This window comes from Trachypithecus francoisi, unplaced genomic scaffold (genome assembly GCF_009764315.1).
Source record: "Trachypithecus francoisi isolate TF-2019V2 unplaced genomic scaffold, Tfra_2.0 Lachesis_group17, whole genome shotgun sequence".
Classification (NCBI taxonomy): Eukaryota; Metazoa; Chordata; class Mammalia; order Primates; family Cercopithecidae; genus Trachypithecus; species Trachypithecus francoisi.
The window spans coordinates 91,901,450-91,923,775 of NW_022681462.1; the positions used below are offsets into that span (position 1 = coordinate 91,901,450).

The 22,326-nt window shown below is 45.3% G+C and overlaps 1 protein-coding gene across 5 annotated transcripts in view; it reads left to right on the forward strand.

Annotated features, from left to right (window-relative positions):
- Window positions 1-8,359: 8,359 nt before the first annotated feature.
- CYRIA (CYFIP related Rac1 interactor A) overlaps window positions 8,360-22,326 on the forward strand; it is a 113,960-nt gene continuing 99,993 nt past the window's right edge. For 3 of the 5 annotated variants that reach the window (XM_033176506.1, XM_033176510.1, XM_033176512.1), the window contains exon 1: window positions 8,360-8,454. The gene's annotated coding sequence lies outside the window, so the exon portion shown is untranslated. The remainder of the gene's footprint in view (window positions 8,455-22,326) is intronic. The other 2 variants (XM_033176507.1, XM_033176508.1) reach the window with 2 other exon arrangements.

The window sequence follows — 22,326 nt, forward strand, 5'->3', positions numbered from 1 at the left end:
TTTTTCTAACCTCTGGATCTTGAGGATTCAGTGTAATTCAGATCAACTCAGAGTGGATATGAATTAAGTTTATGGTAGATGTCAATATTAAGTTTCAGTTATGTTAAGTTTATATTAGATATTTAGATGTCAAATATCGTGTGTTTTTGTGTGTATGTATAATTTCCAATTTTCAGGAGCCCAGGAAGCAATGGACAGAATTAAAACACTGTGAGATGCATTCTAGGAAGAGGAAATAATAGGAATAAAAACAGATAGAAGTGATATAATATTTCGAGTTAAAGAGTGGAGAGAAATGCAGCAAGAGAGAAAGAACAAGTAAAAGCAGGTTATAATTTGGCCATATGAGTTCTGCAGGGAATGTAAGACTCTGGTCTACTGTAATGGGGAGCCACTGAAGAGTTTCAATAAAGGGATTCCATGATCATAGTTGTCTTTTAGAAAGGTCACTTGGGCTTCAGGGTGGACAGTGAATTAGATAGGCTAAATATGAAGGAGGGGAGACCAACCAGAAACCTGTTGAAATAACTGTGGTGAAAATTGATAAGGGGTTGATCTGGGCAGTGACTGAAGGGGGGATAATAAAGAAGATACAATAAATATGACTTCTAAAGATAGCAAGTTTTCTCCAATTATCACTATTCTAAGACATTTCTCAAGTAGTTACAGGGTTAAAAGGCAAACACAATAGGCTGAAAACCATGAATATAGCCATTTATGTAGCTGTCGCATGTAGTAATGAGCATTTAAACATAAAATATTAATATAGTATTAGCATAGCTTACGAAGAAGCTCTACAGAGTCAACCATTCTGTTTGATGATAGTTTTAACACTGTGTTAGTACTGAAATTGTATTTTTCAGCTGCCAAAGATTAGGATCAACTGACCTTTGAAAAAGTATCACTGGATCTGGACTTGAAACAGAAGTCATTTGTTGAAACTTTTCAAATAAGACAGAAAGAGAAATAGAGACAGTGGATAGTAAGAGAGAATCCTGGCCTATGTCTGAATCAAACCTGCCCACTTGCTCACTAATGTATTTTCTGAAAAGCAAAGACAGTATTTGCAAAGAAAAGGAAGAAGATTTGGTTGTCCAAATAATTCAAGAGTTGGCCCTAAACTATGAGTCATGACACTCGTGTTTTAATTTCTTGGCTGTGGCTGTAACTCAGTTGATGACTTGAACAAGCTACATCAAGCCTTAATTTCCAGGCTATAAATGGGTATAGTCATAAGTGACCCCTACTTACCTGTTTGTGTAGCTGAATGGATGACTAGGATGTGCTTGTTAAATGCTCTAAGCCTCTGCTCAAAGGCTTCCATATAGGTGTCATGACTTCATTGGTAGTGATTTTGGAGACTGTGAGCTTTGAAGGTGGTGAGTTTGAGTCCCCTAAAGGGGCAGACTCATTTTGTCAAAGGTGCCAACAATAGATGCAATCAGCAATTTCTGGGTTTACCTGGCCAGCCAAAGAATGAGGTCAACTGACCTGTAAAAAAGTATCAGAAGATTTGGACTTAGAGGAAACATGTTGAGAGTTTGCAAATCAGAGAGATAGAAAAGAGACAGAAATAAATTTTTTTAAAAAAAGTTTGCAGGTGAAAATAACTATAATCACTTTTTAAACTTGGTAGCTGGGTGAGGTGATTTGAATCTGTGTCTCCACCAAATCTCATGTCGAATTGTAATCTCCAGTGTTGGAGGTGAGGCCTGGTGAGAGGTGATTAGTTCATGGGGAGTGGGCTCTATGAATGGTTTAGCACCATCCCCTCTGTGCTGTTCCCATGATAGTGAGTGCATAACTTCTCAGGAGATCTGGATGTTTTAAAAGTGGGTAATACCTCCTTCACTTTCTCTCTTACTTTTTCTCTGGCCATGTAAGACATGCCTGCCCCCCCTTCACCTTCAGCCATGGTTGTAAGTTTGCTGAGGCCTCCGCAGAAGCTGGGCGGATGGCCAACATCATGCTTCCTGTACAGCCTGCAGAACTGTGAGCCAGTTAAATCTCTTTTCTTTATAAATTACCCAGTCTCAGGTATTTGTTTGTAGCAATGTGAAAACAAACTAATACACTGGGTTACATCAGGCACTGGGCTAGCTACTCATTAATTGTCTGCACATTGATGATCTTATTAACATTTCTGTCTAGCACACAGTAGGCCCTCAATAAACATTAGCTGCATAAACAACTCCTTGTGGCAAGTCCTGTTACAACATTTTATTTATGAATGTGAGAAACAAGACTGAGGGCAATTAAATAACCTGCTCAAAGTCATACTGCTGTTAGGTGTGAGGAGGGTGCTCAGATTTATATCTGGACCACAATGCAAAGTTCCTACATGGTTCCTCTAACTTCCCTGCCTCCACTTTCCTTCCCTACTCTCACTGTGTCACCAGCGACCCTTAAAGTTCCTGGGCTATGTAATTTTTCTTCATTGTTGGCTATCATTTGACTCTATTTTTCCAGATCCTGAGAATTCATGCCCCACTTCTCTTTTTGGGGGAGAAAGGTGGATGGTGCTGTTTATACTCTTCCCCACTTTGGAAGTCAACATATGTATTATCCAGATTTGTTACATATGAGAAATCTACTCTAAATAGAATGCTCTTTACATCCAGAATTGTCAAACAACTGGCAGGAACCAAGTCAGGTCTTTGATATTCATATGGGAAAAGAACCTGCAACATTCTTTCTGCTTTATTAATGTAAGTTTATAAATTGTTGGTAAAAACCTAAAGAAATGCAAGGCCAGATGAAATGATTCACTCATTCAATTGGCATTTGTTAAATATTAATTTTTTTAATGTATCAGGTGCTCTTCCAGGTGTTGAGGAGATACAAAGACCAATAATAAAGCATAAATCCTGGCCTCGAAGAGCTCATAGTCTATTCGGGAGGCACATAGAGTTGCTGTTCATTCTTAGGAGATTCTATATTTGTGATATTGCCTACTTGTGAAAATGTATTAGTAACCACAAATCAATATTCTCATTGCTTTTGTGATCTATATATAGACATGCACCAAACATGAAACACTTGAGGCACCCAGACATGCATGTTCTGAGCTGAGGTCCAACAAGACCGTATTCTGCCTTCTTGTTTCAGCTTTCATACAGTGTGCTTTTTGTGATCTATTTAGTGCTACACTTCTTTCACATTTTTGTACTTGTTGACAGTGATTTCACTGTTTAAAATGACCTCTGGGGGCCCCGCGCGGTGGTGCACACCTGTAATTCCAGAACTTTGGGAGGCCGAGGCAGGCAGATTACAAGGTCAAGAGATCGAGACCATCCTGGCCAACATGGTGAAACCCCATCTCTACCAAAAATAGAAAAAAATTAGCTGGGCGTGGTGGTGCGCGCCTGTAGTCCCAGCTACTCAGGAGACTGAGGCAGTAGAATCACTTGAACCTGGGAGGCAGAGGTTGCAGTGAGCCGAGATTCCACCACTGCACTCCAGCCTGGCAACAGAGTGAGACTCCATCTCAAAGAAAAGACCTCTGAGCACAGTGCTGAAGTGTCATCTAGTGTTTCTAAGCACAAGAAGGCTGTGAGGTTCCTTACAGAGAAAATACATGTGTTAAATAAACTTCGTTCAGGCATGAGTTATAGTGCTGTTGACCATGAGTTCAATATTAATGAATCAATATTGTATATTAAATAAAGTATCTTTGTTTTTTGTTTTGTTTTGTTTTGTTTTGTTTTTTTGAGATAGAGTTTAGCTCTGTCGCCCAGGCTGGAGTGCAGTGGTGTGATCTCGGCTCACTGCCAGCTCCGCCTCCCAAGTTCACGCCATTCTCCTCCCTCAGCCTCCCGAGTAGCTGGGACTACAGGTGCCCGCCATCACACCCAGCTAATTTTTTATATTTTTAGTAGAGATGGGGTTTCACCATGTTAGCCAGGATGGTCTCGATCTCCTGACCTCGTGATCCGCCCACTTTGACCTCCCAAAGTGCTGGGATTACAGATGTAAGCCACCATGCCCAGCCTAAATAAAGTGTGCTTAAACATAAACACACATAAAGCAAGGTTATGTGTTGATTAGTTGACAATTATGTGACCAAAGGCTTGCAGGAACTTAACCCTACATATCTCCTGGAAGCTATCGCTCAGCATTTATTCAGTGTTTAAGATGATTTCATAGAATATAGCTACTGTACATAAAATGAATCGACTGTTTAGAAACTGATCCAATCATCATAGCTTGGTGAGTGCTCCTGTAGAGGTGTGAGTGCTATTCTATGGAAGCACACAGGAAAGAACAGTTGACTTGGTCTTGGAGAGTTGAAGGAGTCATTATAGAGGGGTTGCTTTTGAATCGGGTTTCAAAATAATGAGTAGAAACTCAAAGAATGGACCAGGTTGAAAGGTCATTCAAGACAGTGGTGAATCATGTGCGAAGGAAGGAAGGTCTGAAAGAGCTTGACACGTTCAGTGATTAAAAAGCAAGTAAAGTCAGAGCTCTTAAGTCGTGTGCTCCAACTCAGCCACAGGCAAGGATTTCCAGCCATTACAAAGTTTCTCTACACAGTTTGGGCTGTGATTTTTGCAGTAAGGAAGTGTGCAGCATGTCAGCTGTGAAAATTGGCTCAATGTTCATAATCAAGTCTATTATGCTCCCTCTGAAGCCTAGTCCATGTTTCCGTAGAAACCCCTAGTTAGATAAAGGGACCCCGGCCAGCAATTGGCAAGAAAACCCACCACCTTTGTAAGCCATTATAGTAATGCCAGGGGGAAAACATTATATAATTTCTGCTGGAGGTTAGTGGGCTTGGAGGGCAAAAATAAAGATTCATTCCTTGCAGAGTAGTAAGCAGAGAGTGCTTCAGGGCCTCACGACACAGGATCCCTCCGTCTCCCCACCACATCCTTATCTATGAATTAACCCACTAGCCAGTGGGTTCTTTCCTGTGCTTATTAACGCTCTGGCTAGTGGGTTAATAAGCACTTTCACAGTTTGTAATGAGCACTTCCTACATGCTCAGTCCAATTCAAGGCACCACAAGGCCACACACACACATACACACACACACACCACTTTACATATTTTTTCTTTCACAGCTACAAAGCGGTTTATAATAGCCTTCACATCAACCTTCCCAGGTAGATTGTATTACTCCAATTTTATGGAAGAGGAAACAAAAGCACCAAATGATAAAGTATCCAGTAAGTGGCAGAATTAGGATTTATGCTCGGCTTTGACTTCAAATCTACGATTTCATCCGTGTCTCAGAAAAAAAAAAAAAAAAAAAATTCCCTGTCCTTGAGAAAGTTGTGTATGTGAAAAGTCCTGCATGCCACTCCTGAGAAAGAGCTGTCACACATGATGTATCAGAGGAGTAAGTGGTTCAGACTGTCAGTTTTATAGAAATATTCAGAGGACAGAAGTTTTAGCCCAAAGTATCACACTGTCCCCAAGGTGCATCACTAGCACTGGAAGAGATAAGTTTTGATAGCTGACATGGCAGAGGTAGGTATGTCAGCAAAAGTCCACAAGCAGAAAGGATCCTTTCAAGAGACAAGGGAGTCAGGTGGTAAAGGGAAATCTAAGTTGTTGAGGGATTTAGAGGGAATGTTTCACATCCCCTTGGATAGGTCTCAGTGGGTGGAGAGGCGCCCTGGTTAGAATCAGCCGTGTGGGGTTTACCATTTTCACGGCTGCCTCCTCTTCCTTCTTCATTCATTGTTGCTAAGGACCTTAACCTATCATCAGTCTCCTTATTAGGGGCTCTGGTTAAGGCCACTCAGTCCCCAGGTGCTCCCAGGATCAGGTGCAGATTCTCAGGCTGATGTTCTAGCTCTCCACTCTCTGTCCCATGTTGCGGGATCTGCCTGGTACGTTGGCCACCCCAGACCCCTTTTCACACAGGCCTCCACTTTGTCTCTCTACTTGGAGTGTCTTTGTCCCCATTGCCTGCCTATTGAAGTCTAACTTCCCACCTCAAATTTTAGCTTAAAACTGCCCTTTTCAAGAATCTGCTCTCAGTTTCCCCCAATCACAAAGAATCCTTTCTTTTCCTGGGTCCGCACGGCAAATATCTCTATGTTAGCCTTTTTCCACAGGCAACCTGCCTGTGTCCTCCTCAAGACCAGGGAACTGCGTCCTTGTTTCGTAACTTAGCACAGTGCCTGGCACTTTGTCCATGCTCCATCACTCTCTTTTTAAAAATAAATACATGAAAAACATGTCCTTGAAACTAGAACAGCTCAGTTTACATTTAATTTAATTAAGATATTAAGGTTCGTTTTAGCAAACACATTGTGAGCAACAACCATCTAAAATTCAATCTCAACTTACCTGCCTCCTAAATGGCAGTTTAATTTCACTATAATCTTTGTTATAATAACCTTTAAACTTGTTATTAGTATTACTGATAAAGTTAAAAAGACTTTCATCTGGTAATTGCGTCTTAGGAAACATTCAATTATTAAATTCCACACTGATCATTAGAAAACCCTATCATTTCATAATAGGCTGGGCAATAGCATGAAGGTATCTCTCAATTATTGAAACAGAAGCCATCTCTAAGGGTGTGGAAGTGAAATCTCACACATCAAATCGTCTACTCACAAACTTAAGCTGTATCACTACAGACAGATGGGTGTAAAGTGAAAAGTCCTCTCATGGTCTGAAATGATAGTGTTTTATGGGGATGAATGGTGTTTGTGGCTGATTAGTTCTCACTCTTCCCAAAACCTGGCCAAGCTCAAGGTGGACAGATTAAGCCAGAAAATATTAGGGGTGTGTGTAGTAATAGTAGTAGTAGTAGTAGTAGTAGTAGTAGTAGTAGCAGCAGCAGACATGGTTTACCTCATGGCAAGAAGGCTTTTCTCATAGAGCTACTCACAGATAAAACACCTTTGCCAGGCACAGTGGCTCACGCCTGTAATCCCAGCACTTTGGGAGGCCAAGGCGGGTGGATCACGAGGTCAAGAGTTCAAGACCAGCCTGACAAAGATGGTGAAACCCCATCTCTACTAAAAATACAAAATACAAAAATTAGCCAGGTGCGGTGGCAGGTGCCTGTAATCCCAGCTACTCAGGAGGCTGAGGTAGGAGAATTGCTTGAACCCCAGGGGATGGAGGTTGCAGTAAGCCGAGATCGCCTCACTGCACTCCAGCCTGGGCGACTGAGTGAGATTTCTCAAAAAACAAAAACAAAAAAACACCTTTGCAGGAATTGACAACAGAGGCTGGTCTAGGGCATAGGGAGAACTCAAAAAGATAATGGGAAAGTGTTTCTTCTGGTCCTAAGGATCCCTTCCAAGTGAGAAACTATTTCACTCTAACTAGACAGTGCCTTCCTGCTCTCTGAATTTTTGCCAAAAAACAGACCAAGAGCCTCTGTGGCCAGCTCAGGAGAGCCTTTCAGAGCGCAAAGGAAGCTTGGGCAGCAAGTCCTCCCAGGGGAAACACCCTGGATCTCAGAAAGGAGAGGGGCCTGACCACGTTCTCCTGATGCTTCCCACCTCCTGTGATCCCAACCCACACAGGGCCCCAACCCATTCAGCTTCGGGCACATACCTTGGCACACTATGCGGATTTAACACGTGTTTCATGATGTTCTGGCTGATGGACTGGGAAAGGAAGCAGCCGAAGCCGGGGTCCCCAGGAGCTCTCCCTCCCCTCAACAGGAGCTCTGACTCACAACCTGTTTGGCACTGCTGAGTTCTCTCTGGTTTCCTGAATCTCCCTCTCTCTAATGCAAAAAGCCTCCATGGCAGATGTTTTAGAACAATGATCACGTCAATGATGCTGTAACCCACTACTTTCTTTTTGCATCATAGAATTTTGTAAGTGTTTTTGCAGACTTACTCTTTAAGGTTAATTACATTTTTTTTGATTGAGCCTTTGGGAAGACTTTACGGTGGTCCCATCAGATAACTGCAGCCCCTAAGGCTGGATATCTGTTAATGGGATGGGCAGAAAGGGACTGGGAGCGAGGCTGGGTTCAGAATCTCAAGTAATTTGGGAGTGTGCCTAGGGACTGGGACGAATTGGCTGGGCATTAATTTGAAGGTGAATATACGTCTAGAGATTGCGGGGACTTCTCCTTTTTCTTGGAGGGCAACCGTGGGTGTGGAGGAATTCGGTGTGCAGAAACAAAAAGGTCTGGTTCAGGCTTCCCCTGGGAAGGCAAGGCCAAGAGGCCAAGGCTGAGAAGGGGCAGGAGCGACCCTGCTGGGGCGGGTCCGCACCAGCTCCTAGGAGCAAAGGGCAGAGCCGGGCAAGGACATGGGGTTGTCCAGGCGAGGGTGAGGACGTGGTCGGTGACAGCGCGGGTGGGGATCCCCGGGGGCCGGGGCGGGGCGGCTGCCGCGAGCCGGGCTGGGGGCGGGGCGGGGCGGGGCGGGGCGGGGCTCCGGGGCCGTCTCGCAGGCTGCGGCGGCCGCGGGAGAGGCGTCCACGGCGGCGGCGGAGCGGGCGGCCGAGCAGGGCGGCGGCGACTCGGTGAGCGCGGCGCGGCTGGGGGCGCGGCAGGGGCGCGAGCGGGGATCTGCGGGCGCGGGGCTCAGGCTGCGCAGGGCACCGCGGGGCACCGCGGGGCGGGGCGGGCGCCTCCCGGCTATCCTTCTCCTCCCGGACGCCCCTGCAGCCTTCGGGAGGGAGGGAGAGCGGAGGACACCGTCCAGGAGCCCTTCTCCAGCGGTCGCCGGCCAGAAGTCCGGCTTTGTGCCCCGTTGCCCTCTTTCTGCGTGTTCCTGATTGTGTTCCTTTCCCAGACCACCCTCCCTCGTCCCTCACTCACTTACTCCCCACCCCAGGTATCCATAAGCTCCATTCTTGCAGGGGACCCCTAACCCTCCCCTTCCCACCACCTGAGGCCCCGGGCTCCTGTGTACTCTCTACAGCCCCAAAGGGAGGGATGACCCCCTCCCCAGCCCCTGCACACCTGGATCCTTCTGCTGCCACCTGCCACAGACGTTCTTAGCCAGTCAGAAAGCTGCTGTGCCTAGGACCCAGCACTCCTTGCCGTCACCCTCTCTCCTCCCCCAGAACCCAGAACCCCAGTCTGGCAAAAGGCGCTTTTCCAATACTGAGCTTTGGGAACAATTTGACCCACTTCCCAAAATGCTGGTCCCAGGCCAGCCATGCTTTTTGGTGGAGACACCTGCCTTGTCTGCCAGGAGATATTCTCTGTCAAAACAGACCAGCCCGTCCGTGGGTCCTCCTCCAAGCTGCTCCTACTCTCTAGCCAATGTCCTCAGAGACCAGTGCCAAGATCTTTGTCATTTAAGGCCTCCAAAGCTATTTCCCCACCCATCCCCAGAATTCCCCCAGCCACTGTTTTGGGAGTGCCAGGTCCAGAACTGATGGAGCAAGCTTTCTGGGTACAGGGCCTCATGTCCTCTCCCACACCCTTGTTTACCTGCCTGCTCCCCAGGGAACCCAAGACAGGGTCATGGGGCTGGAGGTTAGGGCCCTGATCTCCCCTGAAGCTCTGTGACCCTCCTTTTCTCCCTGTTAGAAACTTTCCTCTCTGCACCAGTCACTACCTCCTCTGGATGGGACCTTGGCCATCTGCACAGTATCGAGTCCCCAGGGCACAGAATGCTGATCTGGGACCCTGGAAGGCTGGGACTTGTACTGGGGCAGCAGGGGGAGAGTGGCTGCTAGCCAGGTCTGGGCTTGGGTACCAGGGTTCTTTGGGTGGATCCTTGTCGGCTTTCACTGATCTCCGGTTGGGGTTCGAGGGCTTGCTTTGCAGTGGAGACAGGAGGCAGAGCAGGGGCTGTTTTCCCTGCATGCTTCTGACTGTCTTGTGTTGCTATGGTGACAATTTTGCCTGTCTTCCTCCTTCTGACTCTTCTGGGAGCTGGTTTTTATTGGTCCGTTGTCCTGTCTTTCATGGCTCTAATTTCTCCTTTCTACTTGCTCTGAAATAAACAGTCATAAACATGGGCGCTGGGCCCAGGCTGGGGGCTGGCAGAACTTCACCTCCTGCTGGCCCTGGGTTCCTGTGAGGGGAGAGTGGGAAAGCGAGGTGGAAACAGACCTGCCCACATTCCCTCCTGCCTCTGGGCTCTGACTCTGGGAAGGAGGCAGCAGCAGCATCACGGGTTTGGGCATATAGTGGGCGCATACTGCCTTGGTGCTAAAAATAGGTACCAAATGTGGCGAAGGACCTCACTGGTGTTACTTCCTTTCACCTTCACAATAGCCCCGTGGGGCAGGGGCTCTTTCCACTTTGCAGATGAGGAAACTAAGCTCAGAGCAAGTGAGTTATTTCCCTAAGGTGACATTGATTTGAGCACACAGTCAGCCCTCAGTTTTGGTTGAATGAATGGAAAAGTGATGAAGCTGACATACACGCATCCCTGTTGGACTCCCTGGTCCTGTCCCAGAGGGGTCACAGGGACTTCCTTAGTCCAGCTGCCTAAACCCACACTACAGGAGGCTCTTTGGAAGGTGTCTCCACTTTTTCTGTCCCTGCTGGACTACTGTGGAGGGAGCTGCCAGGAAGCTGTCTGGAGTGTCCCAAGTGTACCCTTGACCTGAACTGTTGAGGACCCCAGCTGAGAGCAGAGCAAAGCCACTTGTGACTTCCTGTTTTTACTCAGCACCAAGAAGAATTCAGTTTGCGTTTACTCCCAGGCCTAGATGCAACTGGATAAGTCAGGGATCCAGAGTCAAGTAGACCCTTCCAAGCCAGCCCTAGGCAAGGAGTTCATAGCTCCCCAGGGCCATAAGGGCACCCACTGTCAGCTGTCAGTGACACTCTCCAGTGAGGGAGGCTGTTCCTTCCCTTCCCTGGTGTTTTTTTTCTTCAGTACACTCTCTTCTTTTCCATTCCCTGCCACTCCCTTCACATTGCCATGCTCTAGGTTTGTTAAAAATAAGCTGAGCATGTATTATGGTAGCACGAAAAAAACAGAGAATCAGCAGCTTCAGTGTCAAATGTTGGCCCTGAGAAAGTCAGTTCTCTCATATAGCCTCAGTTTCTCTGTCTTTAAAATGGGGTTGACAGTATCTATCCTACTGGCCACATTGTCTTGTTCTTTTAGGATGGCATAGAATAGCCTACAGGGAGCGTTTTGAACACTTTGAAAGGTGGAAGGACCCCTAATGTCCTAGTTCTATTGGGAGATCTCAATCTTAAAGAGAGCCCTGGACCACTGTCCAGAAATTGAAAACCAATTTAGGAGTAATTAAGCTGTAAAATCTCAGGGTTAGAGGCATCCTCTAGAGGCATTTTGCCCAGCCTTGATGTTGAATCCTTTAATTTATTTATGTACCTTACATTTATTGAGTATCTGCTCTGTACCAAATATGGTTTTGGGAACTAGGGATTCAAAAAATGAACAGTATTTCTGTTTTCAAAAAACAACTTAGTCATGGAAAAAGATCCTTGTAATACAGTTAGAGAGGTGGTAGGATAAAAGGAAGGTCAGGCCCAGAGATGGCCACTTGACTAGGTCACCCATGAGGGTTAAATCAGGTGATTTGTGCTTTGGGGCTGAAATACATTTGTCCTTCCACTGCTCACTTGAGGAGCAATGGAGTGATGGTTGGAGAGCCACACATCAGCCCTTGTGAGCAGGGTAGGGGGGAGAAGCATGGCCGGGAGCCAGGGCTGCCTTTCTCACTGAGTTTTGACTCATCCTGTCATAGAAGCCTCCGGTTCCCACTTCATCGCGGTTAAAATCTTGTCTCAGGAGCTGCATGAATTACCTGACAAGGCATCATGGTGATTGGAAAGAAAGTGGTCTTAAGAGTCAGGCATGAGTTCAAACCCCACTACTGCTTTGTCTTAACTGTGGTTGAAGGTACATCTAACCTCTCTGGGTCTCAGTTCTTACATCTGAGAAATTGCAATGATTATACTTGCCTTCTAAGATTTAAATGATCTTATGTATTTAAAGGGTCTGGCATGGTGCCCGCCTCACAGTAGACTTGCTGTTATTTAGTTATATTGATTAGAAAAGCGTTCTCAGTTACTGGACCTCTGGGTCCCCTTAAAACCATGGTACAAAACTCTTTGGATGAATTCTAGCCTTTGGAGATCCATTCATTATCTGAGAAGGTTGAAAATTGCCCATTCTCAGGCTCCTAGCATTGCTGGTTAATTTTCAAGTTATCTCTCACTAGATAAGCTATGTTCTGCAATACCACAACAATGCACGAATCACCAACACTTTTTTTTTCAAAGGAGAACAAATTTGAAGTGGCAACAAACACCCTGTGTTTTAGAAACATATTCTGTGAGAATACTTTAAAATGAATGCCTCATATTTTTTACTCTGAGCACTTTGAACGTCTTTTTTTTAAAGTTACTATAAACATTAATATACATTTTTCTCAATTATCACTACAATTCTGTGACATTAGTATTATTGTCCCCATTTTACAGTTAAGAAAATGGGGAAAGGTAAAGTCCCTTGCCTCGTGTCTAGAAGCTAGGAAGTGGCAGGACCAGAATTTAAAGCTAGGTTCTACTTGCTCTTTGTGCTGTAGTACACAGTCTTGTCATTTCCTTGGCTGGCATGTCAGTGACCTAAAATAATTGTGTTTGGAGAATGCAGGCAGATTTTAACAAGGGTGGAACCGGTCAGTGTTGTAACTCAGTCTCTTAGTAAATATTTAGAGTTTATTTGCTCTCACCACAGCCTTAAGAATTGCTTCTGCAGTTGGCTGAGATTTTATTTCTATAAGTGATGAATAGAAGAGGAGTTTGACACATCTGAGTTAAGGGAAAATGTTTGATGATGCTAGAAGTAGCTTCCTTTGCACGAGAATGGATTGCTGATTTGTCACTGAAATAAACTGAACCTTTAAGCAGGCCAAGATTTTATGATTGAACTTATGAAGGGAAAGCATAAGAGTTGCTTTCCAGGGATACAGAGACAGGAGAAACAAGGTCAGAACATGTGGGTGGATGGCTCTTCAAATACAAAGGTGATTTGGATTCAGTTTATTTATTTTTTCTTTTTTTGAGACAGGGTCTCGCTCTGTCACTCAGGCTAGAGTGCAGGGGTGCCATCGTGGCTCACTACAGCCTCGACCTCCTCAGCTCAAGTGATTCTCCCACCCCAGCCTCCCGAGTAGCTGGAACCATAGGTGTGCACCACCAAGATCTTTTCATTTTTTTGTAGAGGTGGGTTTTGCCATGTTGCCCAGGCTGGTCTTGAACTCCTGGGCTCAAGTAGTCCTTCCACTTTAGCCTCCCAGATTGCTGGGATTCAGTCTGTCAGTATAGCTTTCACCTAGGAAGTTGGAGGGATTGAAAAGCAGTTATAGAATTGCTCATTAGCCTTTCTTGGGTAATTTAGAATCCTAATTTCCCTGGCTTAAGAACCCCATTTGCCCCACGAATCCAAGTGCTGAAAATGGGTGCCATGTTTCCCAGCAGTGTGTTTACCAGGTCCAGCTGAGCACTGCAGTCAGATGCGTTTCTATTTGCAATTATCTCAGGGCCTGAGTCTGGTGTCTGCTTATTTAATGACTTCACTTTCTAATAAAAATTCTGTATGGCATAGATAATTAGATTTTTTAAATGAAACTGGGGAAATGGAGTGCCCCAAAGAGTTTAATTGAAGTTTTATGATGGATCAAGCGTAAATGAGATTATTCATTTGACAAATATGTACAGGGTGGGTTCCTGCCCTGTGCTGTGCTAGGATACAGTGATCAACATGACGTTACCCCTGCCCTCAGGTAGCTCTCCCTCTATGGGAGAATCAGGGTAGGAAACACATGGCCAAGTGGAACGTGGTCAGTGTTATACAGAGTGTAGTGTGCCGGGGGAAGAGGGAAGCATTGTTTTGACTCTTACTGCAATAGAGTCAATTTCCCTCCACATAGGCGCTCTCCGTGGAGCACCTGAATTACACCTGATGTTGCACGGAGAGGGAGTACGAAACAGAAACATGCATGTCCTGGAAGGCTGCCCACCTAAACTCAGTTGTCAGCTGCAGTCCTCACTTCCTCATAAGGGAGGAGCAGGTCTCTCTGCTTCAGTTTCGCTGCTGGTGGAATCGGAAGGCTGGATTTGATGACTTGAAAGTGCCTTTCCACATCTAGCCTGATGATTCTAATAAGCTCATGGTCTCATTTCCTCTACTGACAGGTGAAGAGGCAAAATCTAGCTGTTTTAGTTAGCAGGGTTGCCAAGAGAGAGCTGGGATACAGAGAACCAAGTGTGTTTTCAAGGAATCCTCTTAAGGAGGTGAGAAGCCCTGTTTTCCTTCCCAGAAAGGAAACCACTTTCTGGCTGAGCATCCCGATAAAAGGCTGATGACAGTGGGAAGAGACAAGGAGAGACACAGGAGTGGCACAGAGGCACAAGCTTACTCCCGTATTCCAGAGCCTTCACCACAGTGAATGCAGAAGAAGGTTGACCTCACAGATGCCTTGGTTACTGCAATGTGCTCTTCTGTTTTAAGTTAATGTTGTTTTTTAAAAATCATTATTTAAGTTTGATGATTCCTGAGTTTCAAAATTAAATTCACAATCATTTTTTGATCATGAGGAACAATGAGTGACACACGCTTATCCCAACACTCTTCAAGTTCTCTCCTTCGCATTGGCAACCAGATGCAGGTCTTTCCAGCCACAACGATGAGGCTGGCTCCCAGTCACCTCATGTGAGAAGCTTCGTGCTGTGGTCGGGGCAAGAGCAAGTGGAGAGTCCAGGAAGACCCGGGGTCTCCTGAGTCTTGTGTTCCTACTGAGCCATGTAGGGTATTGTCAGCAGGACAACGATAAACATTTTGTACCCACTTTTAGCAATCTTCTGAAGAACTTTTGAAACAGATATTATCCCCATTTTATGGGTGGGGAAATGGAAGTCCAGAGGTGTTAAGGAATTTGCAGAATGTCACCTCATTAGAAAGGTGACATAGCTGGTATCTGAAACCACATCTGTGTGCCTTCAAAGCCTGATCTCTCTGTACCGCCCACACTATAAATAAGAGCTATCCATATGTGAGGAGCGTGGAGTTAATTAGCGTGTGTCTTGGGTAGAACACTCATCTCAAAGAGGTGGTAAGTTTCTGCTAGCTAGAGGAGCCTCCATACCTTAAAACTGAATGAAATATAGCTTGCGTTTCAAGTGCTTCCCTGTGGCTGGTGTGTCTGTGTTTGGCTGACGTCCTTCAGGGTGTCCTTCACTCAGCCCACCTCCACGGAGGATGCCACCCAGAAGTAATGAGCTGAGCCTGCAGTGAGTGCAGCTTCTGGCCTTGCTGAGCTGTGGATGGCTCCCAGTCGAGGCAGGTGGTATCCAACTTACTTCTCAGGCCCTTCCTTGGGACAGCTTGCAGTCCTGGGAAGGAACACAAGATAACTATGTTCTCAGCTTACAGAGTGACAGGCATGCACGCTGGTGAATACCCCTGCTCTTTCTCCTCTATTCCACAGAAACTGAGGGATTAGATAGGTAGGTAGATGGATGGAATTAAGAGAAAAGGAAAGGAGGAAGGAAAAGAAAAAAAGGAGAGGAAAGAAAGGGAAAGACAGGAAAAGAGGAAGAAAGAGAAACTGAGACCAGTGACTTTTCCAAGGCTGAGACAAGAACTCAGCTACCACAACTCTTTGAAATCCAGACAAGTGACATCTGCTCCTTGAAGTCCTGGAGCGAGTGTTTGGAAGCAAACAGACCTGGGTTGGATGGAATCTTGGCCCTTTCCTTGGACAAATTCCTTAAGCTTGCTAAGTTTTCCAGTTTGTGAACTAAAGTTAATAATGTTTGTGTCTCAGGAATATTGTGAGGAATATGTGAATTAAATATACATCCATCTTCCTTTTTGCCTGACCTTTGAATAAAATTTGTCTGTAAAGTTTTTGCTATGTCCTCTAGGTTCCTCTTTATTTGTTTTTCTGGGTGGGAAATGACATGAAACTTCTCCTTTCTCTGACAACACATTCCTGAATTGTCCCTGAAAAAGCCCCACTTAGTCAACCCCTCTAGACTTCTGTTTCTAGCTTTTGAGCTTTCAATTTATGCCTGAAGAGAAACTAGCCACATTATTTCCTAGATTGTAGCAAGTGTAATGATTCTCTCATCAGTACCAAGCACTGTACGTGAACTATATGATCAATCTCCTTATCCTAAGTCTTTTTCTTATTTTTTAAAAGTGTATTTTTTTCTGGAATCTTGCAGTTTTGAATCCAGGTCCTTGAATATCTTCAGAAGTAATAAATGGGGTCATAAGCTATTTTTTTTGACACATGCACATTCGCTTATTTTTAACTCCAAAATCCAAAAAGCTCTGAAAATGGGAAGTTTATTTCATCATGCATTTGAAAGCAAAAGCTGGCCCAGAGACTCTATAACTTTTATGTATTACACTCAAGATGAATGAGGTTTTCAGCACAAAGATGAGTGTCCCAGACCCTGCTGGGCACGTACGTAATATATGGCTTATGCACTCTTCACCTTTCTAAAAGATGTTTCTGAATTTGGAAGCACATCTGAGTAAAGAGTCTCAAAGAAGGGTTTGTGGATCTTGCAAAAGGCCTAAAAGAACTGACTGTGTCGGCAAAATCCAGATGATACAAGTGAACATCCTACCTTTGGATATCAGAGGGTATGGTGACATGGCCCATCTCATGCTTATCAAAGACATTAGTGGCCATTTTTATATTTTGTCAATTAACTGAATTAAATGACCATGCTTGGCATAAAAACAAAACAAGAGCCAAAAAAAAAAAAAAAATTAAAAAACATGGGCTCTCAAATTTCACTGGAACAAAGTCATTTAAAAAAGAAAATTTCCTGAGAAGTAAAAATAAGCTGGGAATTTTTTATTGAGTGTGGCTTATAATTAAGTTTCGGTTTTGGCCTTGTGGGGGCATGGTAGAGGGAATTTTTAAATCTTACTCATCATTTTACCCATGTGAGGAAGAGCCAGGGCTAGAAGAGTGAACATGGGGAAGTGAAAAGCCTCAGCTGAGTGTGAGAACGTTTTGGTTCTTATTTTGGGTCTGCTTTGGGGTTGTTAAGTGAGCCTGAGCTTGTCACTTCCCTTCCTTGGCCCCTAGGAACTGAGTGTCTAAGTAAATTACTTCTTCCTTTGTCTCTCTGAGAATTAAGACATGGAAGCTAGGACATCAAAAGAGGAGGAGAGTGGGAAGCACTGAGCTCTCTGGCTGGCTGTACTGGTAACTTCTGCCAGCCCCAGGCTGACCTCTGAGGGATGTAGAAAGTTGCCCTGTGCTCTACTGGGTTCCCTCCTGGGTCTTCCTTTACTTCTTCCACAGCTCTAGTGTTTCTGCCCTTTGGCTGGTTTGCATCAGATGTATTTTGGCCCTGGTGCCTCTACTGCCATTCATACCACTGATGCTCACGAGGTCTTGTTGGCTGCTTGACCAAGCATGGCCGTTGGCCGTGGCCTTAATGGCAATGGCCATTCCAGCGATTGCTCTGCATTTCTCTCCTGTGTTCTCTTTCTTTATATCTTTGTCTTTGAGTTTATTATTAATGTATCATAATTGTGACATTTCCCAGATCAAAAGCTTAGCATTTCTTTTAGAATCTGATGATGCTTAAAAATCAGCAGCTCCTCCTCTCTGAGGACCCACTGTGCCCTTCTGGAGGAGGGTCTCACCCACTCATAACCAGTGATAGCCATGTGGCTTCCACCATGGAGGAGTGACCTTAACAGGCAGGATCCTGAAGGCCTTTGGTTTGCATCGACTATTGGAACCACTAGGGAGCTGTAAATATGGTTCACATCAGGGCACATGGAGAAGAGGTGCCTCTGGGGATGGCTGGCCCTTAGAAACTAGAGAGGCCGGCCGGGCGCGGTGGCTCAAGCCTGTAATCCCAGCACTTTGGGAGGCCGAGACGGGCGGATCGCGAGGTCAGGAGATCGAGACCATCCTGGCTAACACGGTGAAACCCCGTCTCTACTAAAAATACAAAAACTAGCCGGGCGAGATGGCAGGCGCCTGTAGTCCCAGCTACTCGGGAGGCTGAGGCTGGAGAATGGCGTAAACCCGGGAGGGGGAGCTTGCAGTGAGCTGAGATCCGGCCACTGCACTCCAGTCCGGGCAACAGAGCGAGACTCCGCCTCAAAAAAAAAAAAAAAAAAAAGAAAAAAAAAAAGAAACTAGAGAGGCCTGGACTTGTGAATGTGTAAGTGTGATGTGTGTGGTTTGAATGTATGTGTGTTTATGTGTGTCTTGTGAGTGGGTGGGTGGGTGTGGATATGTGGATGTTTATAGCTGTGTGTGTATAGGTATGTGTGGGTGTGGGTGGTGTGAATATGGGTGTGTGTGTGTGGTTTGTGAGTGGGTGTGTGGGGGTGAATATGTGGATGTGTACAGGTGTATGTGTAAGCGCGTACATGTGCATTGGGGGAATCCTTTTAGTTCCAAGGAAGTGATGCAGAGGGCAGGAATCTGCCAGGCGCTCTCTGGACAAGGCTCTGCCCTGGCCTTTGTGTAGCTCACAGGTGGAACTGACTACTCAGATGCCCCTGCAAGCCAAGGGACCTTTTGTCTTTCAAGGACCAGTGACCAACAAGAAAGGCAATTCTGACATTAACTGGCAGAAAGCAACTGAATTACATTTCTTAGGGAGAAATATCCAATTCTACTGCTTCAGAAACATAGAACCCTGTAAATCCTATGCTACACATTTTAAAAACACCCAAATCATTTGCACATGCGACTTTAGAAATAAAAATAAGTGAAAGAAAAACCCAATACAGGTTAAAAAAAAAAAAAAAAAAGGACCAAGAACGCATTCAATTTTATGTAATAGTCAGTTGGAGAAAGTAGGAAAAAGATTATGAAAGAGAAAAGAAAGGGAGGGGGCAGGAGAAGCACTGAGGGAGAAGCCGCGCTGCAGCTGTCTGAGCCCCTGTGTGACCAGGCCGTGCTCCAGCTGCCGCACATTTGCAACTCCTTCAGGTTCAAGTTCTTTAGGGTTAAACCCAAGCAGGGCTTAGCAGAGTTGAGACACTGGATGTGAGGGAGAAGGAACAGAAGAGGATGTGAAAGACTGTTGCAGTTTTGCTTACCAAACTGGAGGATCCGGAAGACCATGTGGGCAGTGGAGCGAGCACTGTCCAAGGACTCCCCTGGGTATAAGCCTAGCTCTGCCACTGACCCCCTGCCTAACTTGTTGTAAGCCCCCCCCCTCCCTGAGCCTCAGTTCCTCCATTTTTAACAAGTGTGTTTGACTAGATGAAGTTTAAAGCCATTCCTGGGTTGGTGAGGCAAGCCCACACACTGGGCCCCACACTCCAGGCCCAGAGGCATTCTCGAGATGGAGAGGAGATTGTTCAGCTCTGGCTTGCAATTACTGAAGCCAAGAGCCCTCTTCCCCATGGTTCTGAATTGGGGTTTCCTCTTTCATCACTCGGGGCGAGCGAGTGAGCTTGTGCGGGTGTGGATGAAATGCTAAGTGCATATCTCCTATTTTTTCTCCCTTTAAAACATCTGTGTGTCAAGGCCTCATCCCTCTTTCTCCTTTTCACACTGCATGTCCAGTAACCTGCTAGTAAGGTCATGGGTTGTGTAAATTTATCTGTTAAACCTCAGATTCAGGAAATAGATCGAGTAGCTCATAGAAACTAAAATAGCTACAGTGTGATCGTTATTTGTGGTATATGAATGTGAGTTTTTTTTTTCTAACCAGTGACTTATAGGTTGCCCAGTCCAGACATGACCCTTAATTTTTCATAGTATTCCCAAATTTTTAATTATGTTAACAACAGTGAATTAGGCTATTCAGCATACATTTAGCACCTATTCATCCTAACTATTTGGATAGTATTTTTGTATACATTTTTTCATCCCACAGGCACCTTCTAAGGTGATATTTTCATTTCTCTTTTAAAGATAAAGACAATGAAGCTAAGAAGGTTTTTTAAAATTTGCTTTAAGACATAGGACTGAAAAGGGCTGAAAATGGGGCACCAGGATTTGGTTGAAGTCTGCCTGGCTCTAAAACTTCTACACGTTTCCATACCACACAGCTCACACTGCTTCCAGGCCACAATTTTATTTCATTTTTTAAGAAAATAAAATCCTTTTTCCTGCCATGACTGGAGTCTCTTAAGCCTCAGAAAATATGATCATAGCTTGATTTCTTATCCTTTTTCCAGAATGGAGCCCCATGGCACTCCCTACCTTAATGTAAATTTCATTCAAATAGTATATGGTGTTTCTGCTTAACAAACTTTGACCATGTATTCCCAAAGTGCCAGACCGTTTTCTGGATACTTCCAGATGTGTCATTCAATGGAAGAAGAAGTTGTGCTCTTTATTAGATAGAGAGCAAAACCAAGACTCGGAGAGATGCAAACATTGTGGCTTGCTTGGTGAATCAGTGATTCACAGGCTGCAGTTTTATAGAGTGCTTAGAGTTTTGCCTTGCCCTGGGACAGAAACACTCCTTGTTGAACCAGGAGATCAAGCTGACTCACCAGCTCCCACCTCACAGGGCCGGGCTTCCCCAGTATCTGTCTGCTGGTCGTAACTCAATCTGCTGGCTGTGGAGAAAGGCAACTTCCTCTTGTTTCTTCCCATGTTGTTTCAGCCTGCCCCACTATTGGCTCAGTTTAGCTCACCCAAAGTCCTTTTTCAGTTTCATGGTTCATCACAGACTTGCAAATACTATGCATTAGCTTCGTATTACAGAAGAGAAAATGGTAATGTGATTTACCCAGAATCACACATGAGCTACATCCTCTTTTCAAAATGCCCTTTCTTTGCTTGGACAGACCCTTTGAGATTCGCTTCTGGTATAACATTCACCAAAACCTTCCCCTGGTCCCCATCAAATTCATCCATCCATCCATCCATCCATCTATCCATCCATCCATCCATCCCTCCATCCACTTATTCAACAGATATGTATTGAGCACCTACAATGAGTTGCACACTTCTCTGGGTCTGTTTCTGGGGATTTAGCAGTAAACCAAACACACAAAACTCCCTAACCCATGGAGCTTATATTTTGTTGGGGAAAGATGAACCATAAACACATAAACGAGTAAAATGTATATCATGTTAGATGGTGATAAGTTCCATGAAGAAAAACGAAGCAGGGATGAGTATACAGAAGGATGGGTGGTTGACGGGAAGTTTGGGGAAAGACTTGCCATTTTAAATAGGGTTGTCAGAGAAGGTGAGGATTGAGTGAAGGCCTGAAAGATGTAAGAGAATAATCCATGTGGATAATCGGGGGAAACTGTTCCAGTCTGAACCTCAGCGAGGGCCAAACCAGAGTAGAGTGTGCCTAGCCAGGTGAAGAAACTGCAGGGAGGCCAGGGCCGAGGCTGAGTGGACAAGTGACCGGTTGCAGGCCATGGGGTCATGGAGACATCACAGGCCAGTCTGTGATTTCAAGGCCCTCCTGGTGCTCCCTCTGACCCAGAACGTTTTTGCTGTCTCCAGTTCACTGGCCTGTTCTCACGCTGGCCTGTGCACCATGCAGGGCAGGCCTAGGCTTGTCTTCAATCTTCACATCCCCAGCACATAGTACAGGATCTGGGATAGAAAGAGAGCCCAGCTTTTACGAAGACCTCTGCTCCTATTTATTTTTTTTAAGTCCAAGAGTCCTAGTTAAATATTATTTGTGATTTTTTAAAAATAAACATTGGAACTTTGAAGAAACGCTGGCTCTAAATCCCCATTAATCAGCTGGACCACCATCAGATGGGCAGGATTGCTAAGGAAAGGATAAGGTGCCGGGAGAAAGCTGGAAGTGAAAGCTGTGGAGAGGAGAGTGTTAATTGGAGTCCAGGGGAAGAGGGCTTCTTCAGAATCCCCAGGGATGAACTGCTTGTCCAGTCTCTGCTGGGGACTGGTGTTTATAAAAAGTGACCAAAGACTGGAACAGGGAGGCTCTCGAGAAACTCTCAAAGTGTGTCAGGATCTCAGCCAAGACTTTCCACTCCCCACTTTGCTGGCGCAGGAGGTAGCAGGGGGAGCCTGTGGGACCTGGAAGACTTTGTTGCTGCAGACCTTTCCAGAAGGAAAAGAACCTCCCCTGGCAGGGCCTTTCCCTTCACAGAGCAAAATGCCAGTCTATGAGAAGTCTGAGTTTCTTCAAATGCAGGGAAAAATCCTAGCAAATGTAATGGGGCTAAAGCAAGGGGAGAGAGGAGGGCTAAGGAAAGCATTTGGCCCCAGTGAGGCTTGGGGACCTCTGGAGGCTGCCATCTCCCACCTCATATCCTCTCCGCATCTGAATCCTGCTCCTCAGGACAAAAAGTGGCTTACAACAACTTGGACCAACTTAGAGCAAGTGGAACATGTAGCTCAATAGGGTTAGAGTGTGAGGGGGGTGGGTAGAGCTCAGTCTTGAAGATGTGGGAAGCTGTTAGGGAATTTTCACAAAGGAGCGATGGAGATGGATTTCCAACC